The sequence below is a fragment of the Chiroxiphia lanceolata genome, chromosome 2 (genome assembly GCF_009829145.1).
Source record: "Chiroxiphia lanceolata isolate bChiLan1 chromosome 2, bChiLan1.pri, whole genome shotgun sequence".
Taxonomy (NCBI): domain Eukaryota; kingdom Metazoa; phylum Chordata; class Aves; order Passeriformes; family Pipridae; genus Chiroxiphia; species Chiroxiphia lanceolata.
The window spans coordinates 48,323,315-48,348,037 of NC_045638.1; the positions used below are offsets into that span (position 1 = coordinate 48,323,315).

The 24,723-nt window shown below is 34.7% G+C and overlaps 1 long non-coding RNA gene across 1 annotated transcript; it reads left to right on the forward strand.

Moving 5' to 3' along the window:
* The first annotated feature begins 633 nt into the window (after positions 1-633).
* On the forward strand, positions 634-23,503 carry LOC116783215. Its single transcript, XR_004355566.1, has 3 exons — positions 634-644; positions 7,710-7,715; positions 23,428-23,503. It is a non-coding gene; the product is annotated as an uncharacterized LOC116783215 (long non-coding RNA).
* Positions 23,504-24,723: the final 1,220 nt, after the last annotated feature.

Consider the following 24,723-nt stretch of genomic DNA (forward strand, 5'->3'; position numbering starts at 1 on the left):
GTAGAATTCGTTGACTCCAATGGTACTGGAGTGATTACACCAGCATTTTTTTTCTTCTTTTTCATTAATCACAATCCTAGTCCATTTTTATTTCACCACAATAGTGTTAAAAAAACCCAGCAAATTCATGTGGAATTATACAGAGAGAATAATAGCAATGCATTTTGAAAAAAAAGTCTAATGTTTCATTAGATATCATAAAAAATTTTCACAAATCATCTCTTTTGCTGTTTCATATTCAGGCAAGAAAAATCCATGATTTAATTAAGCTGAAGGACTCCAAATATTTTTTTTTTCTTTTTAAAGTGTTCTTAAAAGATCCAGCAGTTTTTGTAACAAAGGATGATTCAAAATAAGCTTTCTTAAGCATCTTTGGTAGCCAGAAAAATTACCTTCAAAGTGACTAAATTTTTCAAATTTGCTGGATGGATTCAACAGCAGAAATAGGAAAATAAAACTTTCATTGAGCTAAAAATGAATAATGTAGTGTACTATTTGTTACTATAGCCTGAATATTTCCAGAAGCACTTGGCTGACTTGCTTCAGAAAGATACAGGGTTAAGTTGAACATTCAGAGGGATCCAGTATGTTGTAGTGACATACTATATCCCAGTTGAACTTCAGCTGCAACTCCAGAAAGATTAGTTTTTTCTCTGAGACCTTTATTGTCTCTTCCAGCCTCACACACTTATTCTACCCAATGTCTCAAACAAAGTATGTCTCCTATAAGTGACACCACTCTGGTTCCCAGCCTAGAGAGAGGCCAACGCTCTCCCTGAATCCCATGGTAATGGTAACTTGAGGCTGGAAGGACCGCTGGTGACCATTTGGCCCAGTCCACCTAGGACAAGGGTGTGGTGGGCCCATTTTTTATCAGGAGCCAGCCTATCTGGAAGCAGGTTACAATCATTAATCTGCCAATCAAGAAACAACTAGCAGAAGCTGAAAACTTCCAGAAGCCTTCCCGCTAACTGGGTGGTTACCACTGAAGCTCTGCAATTGGAAAAATCAAATCATTTCTTGCAATCTTGTGCAGCTAAAAGAGAAAAAGGGAAAACAAAAAAAGGAAGTGGAAGCACAATAAGTATGTATGTGCCTGCATGTTAGTGCATATGTATGTGTGTTTATAACTAATGATGGTGGTCAAGATTAATAAAAGTAATTAAAAAAAGAAATCTCTCAATTGTGCCAAAAAAATCAAATCTAACTTTTAATTTACTAACACACCTAAACGTATCTCAATTAGAATACACAAGCAGGGGAAGGGTGGGCAAGGGGCAGAGAGGAAGAGGAAACCAGGTCTTCTTCATTTGTGTATAGTGACAGGACCAGAAGCACTGTGCACAAACTGTACCACCTGAGCTTCTCTCTGAGCATTAGGAAACACTTTTTTTTACTGTGAGGGGGACTGAAGACCAGAACAGGTTGCCCAGAGATGTTGTAAAGTCTCTGTTCTTGGAGATTCCTTCCAATCTCAGCCATTCTGTGATCAGATTCTGTGTTACTTCTAGCAGAGATGAACAGCTTTCATTGCAGTCTTATCAACCTAAGTCTTCAAAACCTCACTATCTCTATTTATAAACTGCCGTCTATTGTAGTAGCTAAGCATAATATTTCTTTTACAAAATTGCTATGAAGTTCTACATTCTTAAAAAAGACCTGAACTGGACAACGCATTGAGTGAATGAGTTTGCTAATCACTGATTAAATCCACTTGAAAATATGGAAGCTTTATCCAAACCTAAAACTAAAATTTCTTAATCAGCAGTATGGTTGCCAGTTAACTTCTTATGCATACTCGTAAGAACTCCAATGACGTGGTTTAGAAAGAGATTTTACGACAAAAACAAATACAGAAATTGTTTGGGCATTTCTAGTCATCCAAATTACACAGTGATCAAAAATATCTCCAGGACAAGAAAAATTCATCTCTGGATGGATACTGGTTATTTGGTCTCTGTGTTTCCCTAAGGTGTTTTACTTCATTAATGAGACCACTAATTCATCTTGGAAGACTTCAGAGAGTAAAATATTCACTTCCTTCAGCAACAAATTGTTTATGAAGTCAGACGACCTACAGAAAATATGAATTTCAGAGACAGAAGATTTGTTAAATGTTTTGAGGTTATAATTGCAAATGCCACCCACATGTTTAAAGTTCTACAGCTATTTTATCAAAATTAACTGCAGAGGCACTCTGTTTTTTCAAGAAGAATGTATATCAGGAAATACCTGTCATCATCATCTTCCCATTATTTTTTTTTTAAATTATTACTTTTTTCATTTTTGAAGATGAAGTACTTAGTAAAAGTATTAGGATCTCCATCCCTGTGTGCATTGAGAGTAGCTTCAAGAACTCTCTATGGAGAATGGAAGTTTAAGAAAATATCAAAGGACAAAGGATGGCCAGTAGAATTTTAAAATATGTTGCTTTTGGAGAATTCTTCAAAGAACTACACATCCCCATCCACTTCTACTGTGACCCAAGTTGTTACAGTGGTGGCACAGCCTGGTACCAGCAGGGTAGATCTCCCTCGGGGCAGGGTGGGTGGTGACAGGCCAGCCATGACTGGTTGGATTTGGTTGGAGCAGATGTTCTCCCCCATGCTGCTGGCTGACATGAGTGGCAGCTCATTTTATGCCCTTCACTGGTATTTGCCAGGCTGCTTTGATCAGTGTCAGCGTCTTTCCCCTCCCCCCCCATTACTGTTTTTTCATCAGAACTGTTTTATTCTTGGTATGTAAAACTACGATTCAGAAAAAATTGACATTCTATGATGTAAATCTGTTTGGTTAAAAATATCCTTTTCTACACTGCCAAACACATGTACACTAGCAACGTGCAGTTTAGCAAAATTCATAAACATGGGACATAAGCATATAATTGAGTACACTCTTGCTAGGTAGGGATTACTTAATTAAAGTCAAGCTTTAACTAGGTTCCTTCCAGATGATTCAAAAGGCCCTCATCATGCCTACTCTTGTTGATCCCAACCTAAACAAGTTGTATGGTGCTTCAAGACTATTAGTCTTGTTTCTCTGCTTCTTGTTTGGGATGCTTTAAAGTCTGTATTTGTTCCCTATTTGTTGTTACATATAGAAGAAGAAAACAGCTTTATACTTTATATTTTATATTTTATGCTTATTTATGTTTAGATGTGATGGGAACAGTTCCAGGTGTGGAGAAAAACATACAGCAATTGACAGGATTTTATTATATGGACCACCCAGTTATTATATGGACTTTACTGCTATTATGTGGTTTCATTGTATTCACACTACACAGTGCACAGCCTGGACATGCCCAGGTTTGCCATGAGTTTGCCTGTTCCCTGCTTCCCCCGCTCCTCCCCCTTTTGCCCGTGTCCCTATCCTGGTTTGTCCCCCCACTTGTCTGTCTCATGCTCCACCCTATGTTCTGGCCCTTTCCCCTCCCGAGCTGATAAAAGACCGCGTGCACACATGAATAAAGGATTCTACTGACACCCTCCATTGTGTCCCGGACCCGTGCTGTGCCACGGTCCCAACCCCCCTTCGGACCGCGGCATTTATATTTATACATTTAACCTGATTAGCACATAATTATAGATTATAGAAGTGTATAAGGGAAGATGGAGCAGATGTATTGTTGTCATGACAGAAATCACAACAGATGTAAAAGAGGTTTTTCTAGATGACAGTGTTTAAGAGAGTGGAATTTGAATAATACACACCAGGACTGGAGATCCCTGCAGAGGTATCATGCATTTCAAGTACAGACATGCATATGAACATGATGAAGGAATAAGAGGAATAACAAAGTGCAGATTAGAAAACCTCAGCATATTCTATGATTCTATGATTTAACCCTGTGACAGAAGACAGAGAAAAGGGAATTTGTATGTTAGAATCATAGAAATATAATATCATAGAACCTTATGATTGGTTTTCCTGCCAGAAATTAACAAGAATAACGAGGAAAGTAGTGTGGAATTTAAAGCTCTTAGAACTGCGAATTTGTCTGCTATGAGATGTGCAACCTTGAAAAATGTGTATTTCATGTACATGCACTCTGTTAGAAGACATAAACACAAAGAACAGGAAAAAGTCTAACACGTTGCAATTACCTGCAGTCACTTTTAAACATGTGAAGTTTTAATTACAGTATAAGAACAGTATTTTAATTTTATATGATAGAAACATATACACATATATGACTGGTCAGCAACTGCTCCAGAAAAGCTTGTAAAACTACTGAATTGCAGAAATATTAGGAAATAACTAGGAAATTCTATGAAAGAAGTACATACTTATAAGACTATAACTCATTAAGACAGCCTAATTCTAATGAAATGAAAATTAGAACCATTTGATATGTATCTAAAATCCAGGTCTTATAAATAAAAAGAGTATTAATCAGCATATAATTGAAATTAGCTTACTTTGAAAAGCTTGCTGAAACAGTGTAGGGAACAAGAATATTTAAATGTTTTGTAGTACTGTGATAGTATTGTCAGACACAATGCAGTACAATTTTACATAAATATGTGACCAAGACCAACAAAAAGGCAAATAAAACCATGTAGTTTCACTTATGAAGCATGAGAAAATATATAAATAGGGAAAAAGAAGTAAAAATTACAAGAAGAGCAAAGAACAAGAAAAGCAGAAGGCTTGTTTTAGGATTAGGATTTGGAATAGATGGAATTCCTGCTGAGCACAGAAGAAGCATACTCAGCAAAACTAAAACCAAGAAAAGCATCATTGGGAGCACATGACATATCCTTTCTGGGAAATAGACTAGAAATAAACCCAGTAATGACTGAACAAAAATGGAGAAGATAAAAGATGAGCTCACTTTTGTACTGATTTTCTTGCCAAAGAGGTCTCAAACCTAATCATCATGAACTCTATAACGGAGTACTATCACAGACAGTAGTCCACAGTGTTGACTTTATGGCATGGTTCTATATACTCACTGCTAATTTATGCTATTATAGCTAGACTTTGTCAGTTTTGTATATGTAACATTGATAATGAATAATTTGTAAGAGCTAACCACTTTCATCAAGTGTACTGTATGTAGATTCACTGAGTATTTTTTTTAAGACTGATTTGTCAGTCTTTTAAATGCTTTCTTCATAGCAATCTATAATTCTCTAATCATGTACACACACATATACATAGTTGCAACAAATGCTTATTTCAATGAAAAAAAAACAGTCTTGACTGATTAGTGTGGTGGTTTACTCTGTCATAAAATTATCAGATAATGAAGTAACTCTCAGGTGAGACTGGGAGAGCTATTAATTCTTTATCTTATTTTCACTCATAGTAGCAGTCATGTAACTACTCCTGACCTTTCTGGCTATCTCTGTGTACTGAATGTAAGAGAAAACTAAAGTCACTTCTCCTATCTTAGGTTTTTGATAGGTATTGAAACAGTAAAATGAAATTTAGGCAGAATACTTGCTTTTTACTTTAAGAAGATATTGAGTTTCAGTTCTTGGATTTCTTAGGTTAATTTACAATTCAGAGAGTATGAAGTACTCTGAACAGGAAACAATGACACTTTTTATATATTTTGAAATACGTCCCAGGAATTCAGAAATAGAAGATCTGTAGAATTAGGTTTTCTAATTTAAGTCAGACTACTAATATTTTCAGTACAAAAGCAAAAAATCAGTAAAACACATTATTGTTGATTTAAGCAGGAATGTCTTTTTAATATGAATGTAGCAGTTTTTTAGATTTTATCTTCTACATGCATCCGCATAAGCTTTCTCTTTTTATCAAGCTTCCAGCATTTACAATTTTTACATTTTCCTTTGGCTTTCACTACGTCTGTTGTGCTAAAATCCATAAATGATTTTTCTCAAAATTACTCTCTCTTAACAGATTACATTTTTTCCATTTTTGTCAAAATTTTATTTAGCTGTTTTCCTGTGCTGGTGCTTTTCTTATTCTAAAGACATTTGGATAAGCACATTACCATGTTTTCCATTACAGAATTCACTATAGTTTCTCTTCACCTTATCTATTCACTGCCTGGATGAACAATTCTTTGTAATGTAAGCCAAAATCTTCACCAAGCTATTTCTGTAGTCTGGATTAACCCAGGAATTCTATCTATTTCTTTTGGCTGCACAATATATAGTATCACTATGAAGACATCTCAGAAGAGAACAAGGTGATATCATATTCTCTGCTTTCATTTTTTCCTCAAGGCCTTACCACTCCATTTTAATTATAATTTTTGTTATTATTTTACGTCAATTTCTGTTCTGTACAAAGCAGCTGTTCAAGCTTAACAAAAAAAGATTTGTTACTCATCTTTGTTAATTTAAAGCATTGTTATTAACCACTCCATGGCTAGGCTTCGTGAATGAAGATTTGGGAAGGGCTCTACCCACATTTGCTACAAGCGCACTGGTGGCTAAAAAGGCCAATACGAGATAGACAAGTCCGGTTGCAAAAGGCACAGCGGAAAGACTCCTTAGGTGGTATATTCTGCAAGACACGATTCTTTCTGCACTGTCTTTTCTCCTTGAGTATGATCCTGCGTGCGTCCTCAAAGGAACCAGCAGCATTAGAGATGGTGTGTCTCCAGACCTCCTGATTGGAGGCCAGAGTAGACCAGTTATGTTGATCAATATGGCCAAGGCTGAGATGTTATTTCAGGGAGTCCTTGGATCTCCTTTTCAGGGCTCCTCTCTTGCTGCAGCCAGTGGCAAGCTCACCATAGAGCAAGATCTTAGGGAGGCAGTGGTTCTTCATCCTGGAGAGGTGTCCTGCCCAGCGCAGCTGCGTTCTCAGCAACATGGCCTCAATACTTGTGACTGCTGCTTGTTCTAGAACAGATGTATTAGTTACATAGTCTGACCAGTGGATGTTTAGAATTGTACGGAAACAGAGTTGATGGAAGTGTTCTAAGAGTCACAGGTGGTGGCGGTAGACAACTCATGATTCGGACCCATATAAAAGAGTAGACAGCACAATGGCTCTGTAAACACTGATCTCTGTACTTCTCTTCAGGTGTTTATTTCACCAGACTCTTTTATGGAGTTTTCCAAAGGCACTATATGCCTTTGATAACCTGTTGTTTATCTCTCCGTCAATTTTACCGTCCGAGGAGATGAGGCTACCTAGGTAATTAAACTGCTGGACTGATTTGAGCTCTGATTGGCCAATGGTGATATGGGGATGATGGAAGATTTCCTGAGGTGCAGGTTGATAGAGAACTTCTGTCTTTTTTAAGCTGACTTCCAGCCCAAAAAGCTCAGCAGTGTCTGCAAAGAGGGATGTTAAACGCTGCAGAGCTGCTTATGTGTGGGGAAGAGGGCGGCGTCATCAGCATAAAGCAGCTCCCGGACAAGATGATTTAAGATCTTAGTGTGGGCCTTCAGTCGCCTTAGGTTGAATAGGCTTCCATCAGTACGGTATCGAATGTAGATACCGTCTTCTTCATCAAGGTTTACCGTGACCCTTTGGAGCATCATGCTGAAAAAGATTATGAATACGGTTGGAGCAAGAATGCAGCCTTGTTTAACATATTAACCACTACAGCATTACCTATTGTGCCTAATGAGGCTTGAGACAAAGCTTAGTGAAGTCAATAGCAAATTTTCTATTAAGTAAGCACAATGATGCAGAGTATAAACTAGAATTGAAGTGAATATTCATTTTAATTTTAAATAAACATTTAGTATTCAACTGACTTCTAATAATAGCAATAAGTCAAAAAATTATTAATGTCACTATTTGGGAAAATGGAATATTTTTGTGTATTTGATTGGTGGGTTTAAGCTACATTCTTTCCAGAGTAGGAACATTAAATCTTACTTATACATCTAAGCATAATTTTTTTAAAAAATAACATGTAAACTCTAATACCTTTAAAAGACAAACAAAATTTCCTCTGCAAAAAGTCAAGCTGCTTGAATTGATTTCTTTGTAAGCATCTTTGTGAAAACTGGGAAAAAATGAAACAACATTAGTATGAGTAACAAGAGAAAAGACTTAAGATAGCCTTTACTCCTTAAATAATTGACTACAATGCTTCTATCCATAGATGAAAGAAATATCCATGTTTTGGACCAATATCCAAATGGAGCTTTTTGTTTTGTTTTGTTTCTTTGCTTATTTGTTTGTTTCACCAATTAACTACTTCTTATTTCCTGTTCAAACTAATTAATATGCTTAATATTATAAGTAATCCTGAAACCTACTGTCATAAAATATATTTAATGAAGATTTGATATTTCCATATGTACTGTATGTCTCAAAATGGACAAAATCACAACTAAAATAAAAATTAAAATAGGAAATATTCTAGTAAGGGAAGATTAATAGAGGCGTAATGAGCTTCTCCTCTATAGATAAGACCAAATTTATATTTATACAGATGGCAATATTTTTTAATTTTAGATATGAGATTGCAGTGGCTTAAGTAACTATTTTACAAACGAAAGTTTGAGTCTTGCTTTGTTACTTTAATATTAACTTGGGAAATATCAGTCATAATTTAATGTAATATCAAAAGATACCCTCATATAAGAAGTATGAAGAAATATAAGAAATAAGAAAATTCTGAAGCTCTATCACTATTTTTGTATAGCTAGTGTCAGGGAGGTGAAGTAGGTTACATAAAGACCAGTAAGAGTAAGCACATTATTTAGATCTTTCTCTCAGGAACATATATTGATGAGTTTTCAGTATATACATGTCTACACGACATTTGGATGTAGTGAGCTCTCATAAAGTCTATAAATATAATTTCTGCAGTACCAGTCAATCCTAACAAACTATAATTAATCACCTAATTACAAATAGTAGTTGATATTACTTCTTTTCTATGATTGTATGGTTGAAAGAAAATCTGGTGTGATATCTCAAAATGTGCATATGTGAATTTGGATGGTTGATTTACCATCTGCACTGAAATGAGAGTAAAAGATGTTCAGAATGTTTAAAAAAACTTATGCCATCTAAACATGAGGAGAAAACAACATTGAATATTTTTCGTCCTTTTATAACTGTGAAAGCATCATGGACTTTGTTTTGTACAGAATAATTTTGTATATATTTCCATAGAGATAAGCTGATACATTTGTCATTTTCTACTCCGTATATTATACTGTGTAATATTTTGATTATGTTTTGTAACTGTGAAAGCTTTTTGTAGTAAATCTGGGTATAAAATACTGAGAATGTTTAGACATTCTCTTGAAATAGGCTTATGTAAAACAATATTTGGTGGTGACAACTTGTGATCTTAAATATTAACATATGTGCTTTGAAATGATAATTTAATAACTATTCCCTATTTGAAAATTGTTTAGTAACAGTGTTTAAATGGAGACGTGCAGGAAGAGTGCTGATCTTCTTTAAGTTTTTTTCTCGCAGTGGTGTTTGTTTACTTCACTATGCCTTTTCGTTTCTCAAATTATCTCAGGAGATATCACAAATGAGGGGCATAGAAGAACTCCACATTAACATCCTCCGTAAAATACTCACCTGGATCAGATTCTTCAAAGCTTAACAATACTGCATAAAATAAATTGTACTTTTCTGTTTTTCAGTTGTTCAAATTCTATAAATGCATTTCATTACATGAAAATTCTATTGCCAGAGTTCTTGATGATTTCTTTCTTTAACATCTATAAACATTCAATTGCTATCCTCATAGGCCTGCCTGTCTACCTTCATTACAGGTGACAGTGGTATGTATGGAACTCTTTTCTGACCATGGTTTCATTATTGTGTATCTTCCTAAATTTCTGCTTATTTTAGCAAACACTTGACAATTATAGACTCATAGAATGATCTGGGCTGGAAGGGACCTTTAAAGATTATCCAGTCCAGGCCCCCTGCCATGAGCAGGCACACGTTCAATTAGATTATGTTGTTCGAAGTATGTTCCCATACTTTCAGCTTCCTTGGGAAACCCATTCCCAAATGATTCCCAAATTTGGTTGCTCTCCAGCCTCTCATTCCCTAGTCTATACACACAACCAGAGATGCCCCATCCCAGGTGTAGAATCCACCACTTGTCCTTGTTAAACTTCATACAGCTGGTGATTTTCCATCTCTCTAATTTGTCGAGGTCTCTCTGAAGGACCTCTCTGCACTCAAGGGAGTCAACAGCTCCTCCCAATTTAGTGTCATCAGCAAACTTACTTAGTATTCCTTCAAGTCCTGCATTCAAGTCATTAGTGAAGATGTTGAAGAGAACTGGGTTGAGGATGGAGCCCTGTGGAACCCCACTAAGTACTGGATGACAGCCTGATGTTACCTGTGAGCCAGTTGCTCACCCATCATCACATAACATGGTTATTCAGTTCTGCGCTGGACATTTTGTCCAGAAGGATACTGTGAGAGACAGTGTCAAAAGTTTTGCTGAAGTCCAAAAATATTACATCTACTGGCTTCCCTTGATCAGCTAAGTGGGTTACCCAGTGGAGGTCTAAATAACAAAGCTAACACGATTCCAGTATGGGATATAACTAGAATATTTTATTGAATGCGAGAACACAATTTAAGGACCTCATGGGCTGGACATGTTAATGAGGGGGATAAGCTATGTTAATTAGGGAGTGATGAACTAGTCCCAGCTGTTCTAACTAGGACAACTGTACATGATTTCTTTAATGTTCTTAAGCAGAGATAACACAAAAAGTAGATACGTGTAGTCTTTTTCTTAGTAGAGTGAAAGTGCATGAATAAATAGCACAATATTATAAAGCATGACACAGAAAAGGAAGGAGTCCATTTTTCATTACTTTTGTTTTAATCCTTTTCTTCTCTGAAGAGGAGAAGCTAAAGCTGAAATGGAAGACATTAAGGGTTTTGTTTGTTTGTTTGTTTGTTTTAACTATTTAAACTGAAGCATCTTCTTACAATATTTGAACAAAAGTTGTAAGTGACTTGTAAATGTGCTATATTTGTTTTTCTTTTACCTATAAGGGTTTTATCTCAAAAATAAAAGCTCAGTAAAAGGCAGACTTTTACATTGTTTACCCTCAATTTTAAATATGAAATTGATTAATCTTTTTTTTTTTAATCAACACATGAGGAAAGGAAACAAGATCAACTATTAAATGCAGAACAAATTAAGCTGACATTATTGAAAATAATTGAAAAAATCGTTGGGGGCAGAAGGGAGCAAAGGAAATTGCACAGAGAAGGTGAACAGCATTTAACTATGAGAATATTGCAGCTACAAATGAGCCAAGTTGTACCCAGTGTGTAGTTCCTTGACAGATGAAAATCCATTTTTGACCTATTGTTCAACTACTTTCAGAATCACTGTATCAGCTAGATACTGAAATAGGAAAAAAAAAAAAAAAGTGGTAAAATCCATCTGTTCATCTCTATCTTCCCTAACTGCTAGAAACAGAAAATGTTCCTCTGTTGTGCCTCCCACCCTCAGTAGCAGTCATTATGTATAGGAGAGCTAAGATAGCACTGTAAACTGAAAAACTGGGATGAATACTGTATAAATGAACTCTTGTTCTTTAACGCTGTCAAACTCTAAATCTTCATTCTCCCTGTTCAGCAGTTTTTTTGGTAGTTGTAAATTTGGGGCCTTTTTGCAGCTAAGATGGTATCAGACTGCTTGCTCGCCCTTTTCTTTCTTTCAGTTATCTGTTTACTAAGATAGCTCTCACATAGCTGTTCTGCCATGGCTCTGTTTCCAGTTGATGAAGCACATACATTCTTGGAAGGAGACAGTTCTACTTTGAATGTAGATGGACTACCTGAGTATCAAAGCTGGTAAAGAAACATTGTAATACCAGTAATGAATGCATTGGCACGTTCTGTCAGAGGTTTACTTAAGCTCAAAATTTAAATGTGTCCAAATTCTAAGTACTACTATATTACTCCTAGGATTAGGAGTAACTCCTAGGATAGGATTTTCTCTATTTATTAGAAAAAATAAATAATTTTTTTTCTTATTACCCACAACATGCTACAGAGGAAAGCAGAAATGATAATATTTCCTTTAACTCCTGAGTGCTGCTACACTGTTCTATATTGTGAATTTTCCTGACTATGAGTTTTACATTTAATGTTTTTTATTGTCAGTACTTCAGCATATTTTTCATTTGGTGTGACCATCATTTGAATGTGAGGGAGCATTCAGAGGTTATACTTGTTATATATACCACATCTAGTTATAAGATCTGAAAAGACCCCTTTTACCTTCGTGAGACTAATTAATTAATTAATTAATTAATATTAAAATTTGTTAGGATATCTTATTTTCATGACATCTGGAGGTTTTTCTCATCATTATTTCACAAATAACATAGTCTCTATAGAGTCTTCTGTGTTGACACTTGGTGTCTGGAAAGTAATTTTTTCTTAACGCTAAGAACTCAATGTGTTGAAACACCTTTGTTTTTAAGCATATGCATATTTTGCCCTCAGGATTAAGGCAAATATTCCTTTTTCTTCAAAGGAAATTCCAAAGGGAAATTAAACTAAATGAACCATATTTGACTTGTGAAACAAAACAGATTGCATGGCATAAGGACCTTTGCTTCACTTATTTTTTTTTTTTTGTTTCTAATGAAATAGTGCTTCATTTTACGTTGGTCACAAGAATACCATCCAACATCAGCATTAAAAAAGTGAGCCTGAAGATTAACAATTTTATTATTATGTAATCAGGGGAAAAACATAACAAGCATCAATACGCAAAGTTTATATTAGGATTTGTTCTCAGGGTTACTCTGCTTTTGTTTAACCTCTTACATTAGCTCGATTCACTCAAATGTATTAAGGACTTATGTTTATTTCATTGTTGTCTCATTCTATAGGAGTATAATCTTATGGATGTTGATATGAACATTGTTTTGACTGTTATTTGATTTATATGCCCCGATTTCTTATCCCTTAAAGTGAAATTATTACAAATAAAAGAAGTTATCACGCACAGGAAATACCCTGAGGCTGAAATCATACATTTGGCAATGGCTCATTTCTGTTTCAGACTAGAAGTAGAGTGGTATCTTGTTCTTCAGGTTTGTCTCCTCAGAGTCTATTTTTTTCAGAATCAATGAGACAAATAATAATATCAGATGATGATTAAATGAATTAGTTTCCATGTAATAACTGAGTGAAGGACTTAGCACAGGACAATCAGTTTTTAATGTAATTCTTTTTTGTTGATACGTGGAATTAAAAAAACCCAAACATTTATGATTCATGAAGTACAGTCACCAAGCAAAATTTATCTTGGTATCTTGTGTCAATGTATTGGTGTCACAGGCAGAATGAGAGATCCAGACAAAGTTTTTTGGAGAAGCCCTCCTGTTGCGTCATGAGCTGCAGAAAGGACCCCCTTGCTTCCTACACTCCTTCTCAGAGGTGAGACTAGGTGCAGCTGGATCCAGTCACGGCCCCAGACATAGCCAGTGATTTATGTCTAAAGGATTGTATAGATGTAATTAAACCTTTATACAACTTTGTCTTGCAGGATCAAAAAGAGTAACCCAAATATGTTTATATAAATAAATAATTTATTTTAATTGATTATGATAATAATTAAACTAAAAGATCTTAATCAGAATTATTTATTACACAGTACGGATAGTTATAACTACTAGCATAGTGCACTATTTGTTAAGCAATATTGAAGCAATCATATTAAAACTAACAAAAACCCACAGCTATTAGGTAGAGATTGATGTTACTCACCCATACCAACACACCCACATCCCAAGAAGGGTTATGCAAGAAGAACCTACCATTAAAATGTGGGAATGGGCTTTTGTGGTATAAAGTAATTTACTGTAAGTCATATGTCATATGTCAGGCCAGATGTATCCATTCATCATCTTTAGATAAATTATCAGTACTGTTACTCACTGGTTTCTGTATCGGGTACTTTATCAAGTCTGTCACATCATCACTGGTGCCAGTTTCTGTGAGGAGACATTGTTCTTCTTCAGGGTATTCAACTTCAGGGTTGATAAGTCAGGCTGTTTTCAACATTTTTCAACAGTAAAAGTAATGTGACACCCCCTTCTCAATTCACCACTTATAGCTTTGCAAATAGGGTATTTTTCGAGTTGTATTATCCCTACTTCAGACAGAGCATCCTGCTACAGCTGGGTGCAGGTGCCCAGATGTTGGCAGTGGGGACCACAGGGCCTCTGTGAGGAGTAGCCAGGGCTGCACCATGCTGGACACAGCCAGTTTCAGCCAATTTCAATGGACCTACCACAGCACATGACTGAACTCCTCAGCCGCACTTGTGGCATTTAGGGGAAATCAGGATAAATGCTACCCAAGCAGCGCAGACCAATTGAGAAGCAGCCCTGTGAAGACTAAGGTCAGAGAAGAGCAGTAGGAGGAGGTGCTTCAGGTGCTGTAGAAGGACTGTCCTGCAGTCTGTGGAGCAGGTGGACATGCACTGAAGGAAATTTTAGTCCATGACGAGCCCATCAGTAGCAGGCTCTCATTTTCTCCTCCTGTTCTGTTAAGGAGGGGGGGTGGGAGAGCAGCTGGGTGAGTGTCTGACAGCTCACCACAGTCAATTTTCTTTTTATGTCAAACCCCAGAAATATTGCAAAACAGTGGTATAGCACAAGCAATATATTATTCCCTGCTGATATCCCTAATTAAAATGATATAGTATGCATACAGTACCGAAGGTTTGAAATTGTCAAAACACATAATTATTTGGTGTGGATTTCATCAACAATTCTAGTTCTACTTCCTCTAAACTCAATTTATGGAGTTCAGGGCTGTTATTTTATCTTTTAATGAAAATATTTCAAGACTTAAACCTTAATTTTTTGTTCTGTGTTTAAACTGGATACAGGTCTCTGATTTTCTTTAGTTTCTCATACATTTCCTCGGTTGTATGTCTTTATACCTCTATTGTTCCTGTCTTTTTAATGCCTCCTACCTCTCCATATTCTGTGCTACCCCACCATTTTCTTCTTCTCAGATACAGTAGATATGTCATAAAGTAACATTCCATGCAATTCAATAATGCAGAAATGAAACATTGGAATGTGTATAAAGAACATTATTTTCTCCTTTTCTTAACTGTCAACACTACATTTTTTAATCATCTATCATCTCCATACAAGACCTGGTCTCACCCACATGAATCTAACTTCTGATGACAGTTACCGTCTCAGAATTAATACCTATATTTCATCCAATCCTTCCAATGCCACACAATTCATGTTAGTCTTTCTACTATTCATAAGTGACAAATCAATTGTAATTCAATGTAATTGTAGTTTAAATCAATTTAACTTTAGTTACTTTATCTGCTACATCTCTTAGCCATAGAAGACCAAAAAAATATAAATCTTGCACCTTCTCCTCTCAGCTAGGTTATGAAAATCAAGGGAAATTTTAAATTTCTAATGTTTATAATACAAAAGGAGTACAAATTTTTCATGTCTGCAATATTCAGGGATTTCTTAAGCATGAATCATTCAGAACACTGGTTCACTAAGTCCTAAATGCAAAAGTTCAGCTTCTTTCCTCCCTAAAAATTCTTAAATATTCTTTTTTTTTCTCCTGTGTCTTGTTCCAGATATTTCTACATGAAAATACCAGGGGGTTCATACCCCTCTCATCCATTACGCATGTACCCAAAAACAGAACGATTTGTGCTTTTCACCTTGTTAATGATAGTTAGAAATTTTATTCAGGGGATATGTAACCAATTTATTTCACTGGAGTCACAGAACAAGTTGCTTGAAGTCCTACCTACCTGTTAGTCTTATCAAAGTCTTAACAAGTCTAAGCAAGAAGTTATTAGTACCATCAAAATGATACTAACACAGTTCAAATTATATGTCGCCAAAATAGATATGCGTGAGTTTTAAAAGTGTATAAGTTTATGAGTACATTTATTTATAACTAATAAAGATAGATAGATAGATAGATAGATAGATAGATAGATAGATAGATAGATAGATAGACAGATAGATAATAATTCCTAGTATCAGTTCCTTTCCCTGCTTTCATCCTCACTTTTCTTCTTTGCTTGTGGTAGGTCTTATGGTCGATGTTTCTGTTTGAGAAGGGTCTGTATGGGGAGCCATCAGCAACTTAAGTCCTTCGCTGGCAGCAGTAATTGGTTCAGATCGTTTCTTCTTCCACACACTAGGATCTATCTTGGATCATTTTAATTTGTCTGCTAACATGTCTTACTCATTGGTTCTTACTCATGTTCCTTACTCATTGGTCTGCAAGTCCATAATGTATCCAAATGGTCTGTATATCATGTGCTTTTACACAGGTTCAACCTTGTGCTTTTTGTTGTCTCAAAAAATTATTTTGCCCATATCCAAAGACTACATTTATTTGATGACAAGAAATTAACATTAGTGAGTGGTGTATATATCTTGAGCCTCCTGTATTATCCCATGCCTGCATTTTCAAGGCCTTTGTTGTCATCCCATCCTGAAACTCTATCATACTTATTCTAGAGTCTCAGGTATTTCTTTCCAAAAAATGTGCTATATCTGTTAGTTACTAAAAGCACACCGTGATAAGCATTATACCACACATGGGTATGAAACAATAAAAAACAAAAAAAAGTAGGTAATATATAGCTAGATAATTGCTGTTACAAGTTAAAACACATCTATAGACAGGCCAAAGAAAGTCCAGACAAAGCCAGGCAGGTTTTGGAATCTCATTTGTCAGTTTAGTAGAACCTATTGGAAGCAACAACTCAGTATTTACGGGATACAGTGTTATAAATAACAACACTGGGCATTAGATTAGCAATACCTCACTACTAATTCCAGCCCATGGTCTTTATTTCCTTTACACAGCTACTGCAACTACTGTCAGTTTAGCGTAGGTGAAATTCATTAACCACACAAATAGAAAATAGGATTTTTAATGTCCAAGTGTACCAGTATTTCCAAAATTATAAGTTTAGATTTTAAAAAAGTATATATATTTTTTATAAATGTAACAAATCTTCTGATAGTTTACATCTATTTTTAGATGAAGAATAGTTATTATTTTCTTCACCTGTTCTATGAGAATTTCAAGAATTTTTTAAATTAGTATCCCTTACACTTCAGGTTTGCTAAACTTCTCTAATCCCCACAAGTGTTCAAGACCTCTGTTTTGAAGTTAATATTTTTAAATACAGCAGATTACAAGCACAATTTTTTTGTATATTGATAACAAAGGTTTTGATTAACTATTTAAATAGACATTTGAATGACAACAGTTCGATATAGTTTTAACTGTATTGTCTCCTTCTGTGTACTTAGAACAGAATTTTCTTCAGAGTTAAGCAAGCTGTGAAGTCTCAGGAAACAAGTCATCAGAATTTGATCTTATAATGGAATCTTGTTTAAACTTTATTTTAAGTACTGTTATCTCTATTTACCATTAAATTATTTCAGATGTATTATCTGTATTTGTAAAAACATCGATTTTCTTTAAACAGAAGGCTGCTTACCCAGTCTTGAAACAAGTAATTTTAAGAATTCTGGAACTAATGAATACTCCCCTTGGGATGGATTGAATCTTCATCTGGTAGTAGCCATTTCTATATAGAACTATATATGACTACAGGAGCATCCACAGATGCTCCTTGTAGGATGAACATCATCCTTCTTTCACACAGAAATAAATCAAAACCAACTCATCAAATTTTCTTCCTCTCTTGCAGGTCAGTAGTCTTGTGTAGTCATGAATCAAAAGTCAAATTATGTCAAATTGCTTAGTCAGATTATTCTTTAATCTTATCCTTTGTTCTTATAATTACTGATGTAATGAATCAATTTTTAAGGAGACATTAGAAAATAAAGTAACAAGAAGAAACTGTCATCAAAACAGACCTCAGAAATTATTGTTAAAATAAATCTATGTTTATGAGCACATATAGGTACGCATGTTTGTATGCATAACCTGGGGTTTTTTTCCTGATTTTGTAATCTTATACCTGAACTGCTTCAGGCAGGTTCTTCTAGTAGAAGGAAAGGTGAGAGAGATAATAAGTTTTGAATTAGTGAAACACATGATAGGCGAAAGAACTAATAGAAGATCCCACAGAATCATACAGTAGACACAAAGTGTCAAAATTACACATGAAGAAACGAGAACTGCTACAGAGGACTGTTGAAGACAATAGTGATGCATTGTTTGTGTTCCTCAAGACAGGGAAAAAGCGCAAATATCATTCAAAGTCTGTGGAACATTTTAGTTCTCATGTACGTGAATAATTCAACTTAGTTTTTTTTTTACATTTGCTTATAAAAATTTGAAAGGATAATAGAATAAGACTCATTGTTTGATAAATATTTTTGGATATTTTTTACCCAGTTATACTTGCTAATTAACAGTACAGACTCTAAATCCCCATACTTTACCTAATGAAAGATATAACAGCACATTGATTTCTGCATTTGAGCATATTCCCTTGTACTTTGTGTATAGGTCATAGCATTGGTTGTTACTGAAGGAAACAATATACTGTCATCAATCCAGTATTTAATTTCTGCATGATTTATGTCGTAGATAGACTCAACAAAGAAATGGTGTTTTGTCGTACAAAGGGTACCTCAAAATATACAACTGTGACTATATCTGATATCAGGGAGTACTTCACTGTTTTTTTCCCAATAAAAATAAAATGCTTCTAAATCGAAGATTAAGCCTCAGGGTAGTGTATTTTTTTTTTCCCTGTGCATAAGTTGAAAAAATACCCTTCCATTAAGGACTGTGTATCCTCTCCAGCTTTATGGTTTTGAAAGCCTGTTATTCAGAGAAAATTAAAAATAAAATAAAAAAAGAAAAAATACTTTTTCTAATTGATAAGTAATTTAGTTCAGGGGAGACTTGGTAAACTGAGTGCTGAACTGTCAGATATGGGCACTGAAGTCTTGATTATCAGAAAATCTGTGTTACTACTTTTGGGAAAAAATACGGATTTTTTTGGGCTGTTTCAGACTCTCTGCTTCTAATTTTTTTTTACCAGCACAATCTCTAGGTAAAAATATATTGTACATTGGTTTCTGAAGCTGCTGCAGATAAAACTTCACAAAGGAATTCTCTTTTGAAGGGATAATTTATGAACGGGAAACTTTTGCAACTTATTCAATGGTTTCATGTAGTTTCTCTGATTTCAAGAATATTGATTTGGAATCTAGGTGTCTTTTCAAGAATTAAATATCATGTTATACACATTTCACATTACATAATTATAGCTGTAGTATTATATAATTTTACATAGATATACTATATATTTGAATATATTTTAATATATATTCACGCACTACCATCTATTTAATAGATGTTCATACTAGAAAACATATATTTATTGTATGATTTGTTTCCTTCTTACTTCAGTGATCAACAGTGTGGGCATGAAAAAGAAATTTCTTCCACAGTTAGTGAAAATAGTTATTCTGGCAAGAAGGAGAATTCTGGCAAGAATTTTTAGACAAGGTGGCATAGAAATGCTCATTTCTCTCTACTAATTTTAACTCAACAACACAACCACATATGATCAGATAAGTCCCAGTTTAAGCTTCTACCCTGTCAAATCAAATACCCTTCCATCACTTAAAGTATGTTTCCATAAACAGGCATCCTCTTTTCACTGTAAACAATTCCGACTATCTTACAAGTCTTGTAATTTCACACATTGTCCAAAAGTGCACTATTTTTAATAATGTCCAAACTCAGTCATTCCAACAGTTTTCTTTCTATAGCAATTTCAAATGTATTTTGGAAAATATGACTGATTTAAGCCACTTAATTGTTATCTTCAAATAGATCTTAAAATATAAGGTATGTTAAATTGTGAGATGCCCTGCAAATCCTAATTCTTATCAAAGTCTGCAGCGCACCCTCTGTAGGCATGAGAACACAAAATCCACTGTTTTGCAGTGGACCAAGATATATCTTCTCCTCTTAAATATTTCCTTCCAGGGAACCCACTCAGGTGGAGTTGGTGGGTGACATTACACCTCTGGCAATAGCTTTACTGCACTCCTAATAAAATGTCCTTTATATCTTTAACCACACAGAGATTACAAGTAATATGCAATTTGTTCGAGAGAAAGGCTCCATGAAAAGCTGAAACCTTTTTTTAGGATTTTTTTGTGTTTTCTGTGTTTCTTATTTCAAGTACACACTTTCACCTTATCAGCCACGGTACTGTTATAATAGTGCTCAGTGAAGCATGAGCCAGACAGCACCTATTAATCGCACCATTTGGTCTCTGTCCTATTGAACATGACCATAATAAAACAAAATAAAAACAAGAAGAAAGCCTCCATCAGGCAGAAAAGAAAGAAAAAAATAATTTGTTACTTCAATGCCTTTTCCCACTCTGTATTCTATTTGAAATAAAATCGTAACTAACGTAACATAAATTAATGTAATACCTCAAGAATGTTGATAGTTTCAAAAAAAAAGTCATAATGTTTGCTAACTTCAAGAAAAGCTTCTTTACTAAGATGATAACATGAGTGGCTCAAGAGTTGTTTGTTTGCTCAGCATATTATGATTATATTTTCTTAACTTGAATGGAGACATAAAATATTCAGAATTCACTAAACATAAAGACATAAAAAAGACAATATAAAAATATGAAAACATAGTTATTTGAGTGCAAAAAATTATTTGCTATAACTGGTTTTATTGTAAGACAAAATCATGACAATGAACAAAATGACAGCCACTCAAGTGAAACATAAAATACAAATTATTTTAAGAAAATATGTGGAAAAACATAGTGCAATCAGGCTTCAAAATCAATATCACATTACTTTAAAAGATTTCTACTTATATTGGTTGTCAGTTACGTTGTGCCGTATAATAGCTACAGGTTCCTGTTTTGTATGGTTACAGAAAAGCTACTGTATTCACAATATATTTCCTCTCATATCTTGTTTGATTTATGTACTTGTTGTTCCAGAATGTGGAAAACTGTGCTCAAATGAAGAGAAATAGATGAACAACAATAAAATCCTACCACAAACCACTCTATAACTAAGCAAAATTTTATGGTTATAGTTAATTGTAAACACATGAGTAATATCAGCCTACGTTGTTCAGCCTGTAAGCAAACATTGGATTCTTCCTGAAGTCCCAAATGTTGCAAAACTTAAGTAACTTCTCAAAGTGTCAAAATAAATGAGAAAGATATTAGTAAAAGTGGTGATATTCAGTATCTTCATGCACATAGAAGGACATATAAAAGGCAACTTGAAAGGATCTAGACATTCAGTGATTTTAAATAACCTGTGGGAACTCCAGAAATAGATCTAAGTGTTATTTTGGCAGTGTAGGCATTATTTCAGCAGTTTGGACATTAAAACAGATGAAAACAGCTATCAAAACAATTTCTTAAACTACGTGTTAACTACCTGAAAGCAGTTAGATTATAAGAACTTAAAATAAATAAAGCTGAAAATGTATTACCATCTAATTTAAAGATGCATCCTAACATAGAATATTATGTGTAATTATCTCGGGTTATACTAGAAAGACAAAAGGTACAAATAAAAGCACAGAGTATTATTACAGTTATTTCATATATGAAAGCCCAAGGCTATTAAAATTCTTGCTTAGAGATGAAAATTTGCGTACATTCTAACACAGTAATATAAAAATATATATTGCTGAACTCCTGCTTACCTACATTTACTTATTTATCATAATTTAAGTGAAAAAAAAGTAAAAGGAAAAAAGATCTGAGCAAGAGGAGACTGTTGGATAGGAATTTTATAAAATTAATACTATTTTTAACCTCACAGAAAAAAATAACTCCCTACTATTAATAAAATTATAATACTGAGGGCTACAAGCCTTAGCTGAAATAGAAAAAAACCCTATTGGATGTATAACAAGCATTCTTTATGTAGACCCATTAGGAGAAAAAAAAAAGTTCAATACTGAAGTCATCCTCTTCCTCCTAAAGACTGGGAAATTTTCCTTATGGGCAAATGGAAAGGTATTTTAACATCCTTCTGTAATCTCTGGAAAGTATTTTAGGCTTTTGTCTTCTGTTTAAATCAGATGACATTGTCCTGTAGACATCAAGGAAGATTTAATATATTAAGATTTCCTGTATATTTTGACAACAGTTTGTTAATAGTGATTGTCAAAGACAAGTTACAGAATGACATGAACAAACCTGAAAAATGTCTTATCTTCTATATTTGTCTGGAGTGCCTCTTATTCAGTCTTAATATCAAGACTATGTTGCATGAATTTATAAGTGCTTTTAAAAATAATTAATTTACTACCAAACCATACGACCTATACATACTCCGATGATGACAAGACAGAAAAATACATACCTGACCAAACTTACTCAGTTTTATCAAAATATATTTGAACAAGAATATATTAGAAATTAATCAGTACTAGAAAACAGTTCAATAGCTTTGATGGTTTTTATCCAGAAAAATATTTTGGACATATTTTTCCACATATACTTCCCCTCACTCTCTCCTTAGTAATTCTCTGCCCTCTGAGAGGAAAATTCTGCATGCAAGCAGTGATGCTGTGTGAACCAGGAGGGGGGAAAGTAAAGTATTGTCTCTCTGAGAAAATGAAGTGAGGAAGAAGTACAGTGGTGAATCAGAGTGTCTCAAATGCACTGTGGTAGGAGGTGATGGAGGCTTGCAAGCCATTGCTGCATCAGCTGTTGAGAAGACCTGGGAAGTTCCCAGTTTTCCAGAACTATCAGGACTGGTGATTCAAAACATTACTAAAGGAGTGAGAGAGATTCCTATATTCTCTTACAGCCCCTCAAGTTTACCATATCACATCCTCTAAACACTCCTTCATTTGCATGAGGAGTTTACTTTTAGTATCTATACCTTCACAGATTAAAATGTAAACCCCCATATCTATTAATGACTTACTTTAAATATTCATTAAGTTTCACCATGATAAAAGTGTGAAAAAATCCCAATGATTTTGTAATCAAAAGTAAAAAAAAAAAAAAAGGCATGCAATATAACTCTTTCAAAGTATATTATCTGTCATTGTCCTCAAATAGTGTCCTTTTGTGATATATAGAAGAAGATGAAGCATACATAGAAAGCATGCTATAGCAACCTCAGTACTGTTTACTATGACATATTTGATAAAGTAACAGGCAATAGCAAACCATAGCATGTTTTGGTAAAAATCCAGAGGGTTTTTTGTTTTGTTTTGTTTTAAATGTAGTTATAGAATACTAGGTATGCCTCTTAGTTTCCAAGAACAGTGTACAGGTCTGGGTTGTGTTTTGGTTGTGGACAGTTTGTTTTTTCTTCTATTACTTTTGTAAAGAGTTCTGCTAGCTGTTTGAGGCCCACACTATTCCTCTGCTATCCCTTGGAACTGTCCTGATCTTTGTTCATTCTTTTAAGCAGTTGTGCTGGTTTAAAAGTAAACCAGCGGGAGAAATGAACCCACCTCAAGAGAGATCACAAGTCTGAGAAAACTGGTTTTAACCCACAAAGACAGATGTGTAACCCAGCATCCTGGAACAAGAACAGAATGGTGTTTGTTAGCCTCTGTACGTAGTGATAAACTAGGATAGCAGTGGAAGCAGTTTTTGACCCACGTGAAAGATTGGTATGTAAATCAAATGTTTGTGTTAGGCCTGTTTATCTCATTATAATAATAAATCACAAATGGTTTCCAAAAAAAAGTGCCCTGCGTTGCAACTTTTTTTTCTTTAAGCATAACTTTAAAGATCAAAATGTAAGATGAAACACAAATCCGCTTTTGTTGACTTGTATCCTTTGTGTATTATGAAAAATGAATTACTGGAGGCTTGGTAGGAATACATTATGGGCTATATTATGGCTCTGAGAGGCTGTGGAGATCTGGAGGAAGAAGTAGATTTTAGGTTTTAAGTCTGTGAATCTTGTTAGGACATGCTGCTTGTGACTTAGGATGTCTTCTATGGGGAAGTGCAGAAACCTCAACATTAGAACCTGGTTATGATAAATGGATTTACATGGATCTTGAGAAACTTCTCCTGGGAGCTGAATTTTATCAAAGTTACTAAGAGACAAGGTGTTCATTAAAATACTGAGCTAATTTCATCAGATTCATCAACACTGAAAAATTTTAGTTCTGGTTTGGAAAAATAAATGTATTTCGGGATACTATTTAGGGAGACACAAAAGGAAAAGCAATTCTCCCAATCTAGGTGTCTACATATCCACTGTAACACTAGATTCTTTATGGAAGCTGAGACCTCTAACTGGGAGGTCTGAAGTAGCTTCACCACAGTGAAATAGCACACAGGGCAACTGTGATGGGAAAAAATCCTTAATGTTGTTGCACACATTTCATTTTCTGCCACGTTGCATATGATCAGTAGGAAAAGAAATCCCATTAGTTTATGAAGCCACTACTTCACTTTCATTCAAACCCCTTATTAAAACATTACTGTGATGAGGCTCATAGGAAGCTAATCACTAGGCAGGTGGCAAACCTGAATAACTGTGATTACTGATGCTACCTTGCTTAATATACCCATAATTTATTCAATGAATTCTGCAGTTCATCTCACTAATCTAGTCTGGTTGATCTCTCAGAAGCTTTTGGGGACTGTGATTAACATTTTCTGGAAGCTCAATCAAAAGGACAAAAGATCTATCTTCAAAAGAATTCATAATTTTCAACTTTTTCTCCTTTCTGATTTTTAATTAGCTCAAGAATAAATTTACTAACTTACTTTTCTCTCTTTGTATTCAGAAAATCAGAAAGAAACAGGGATGT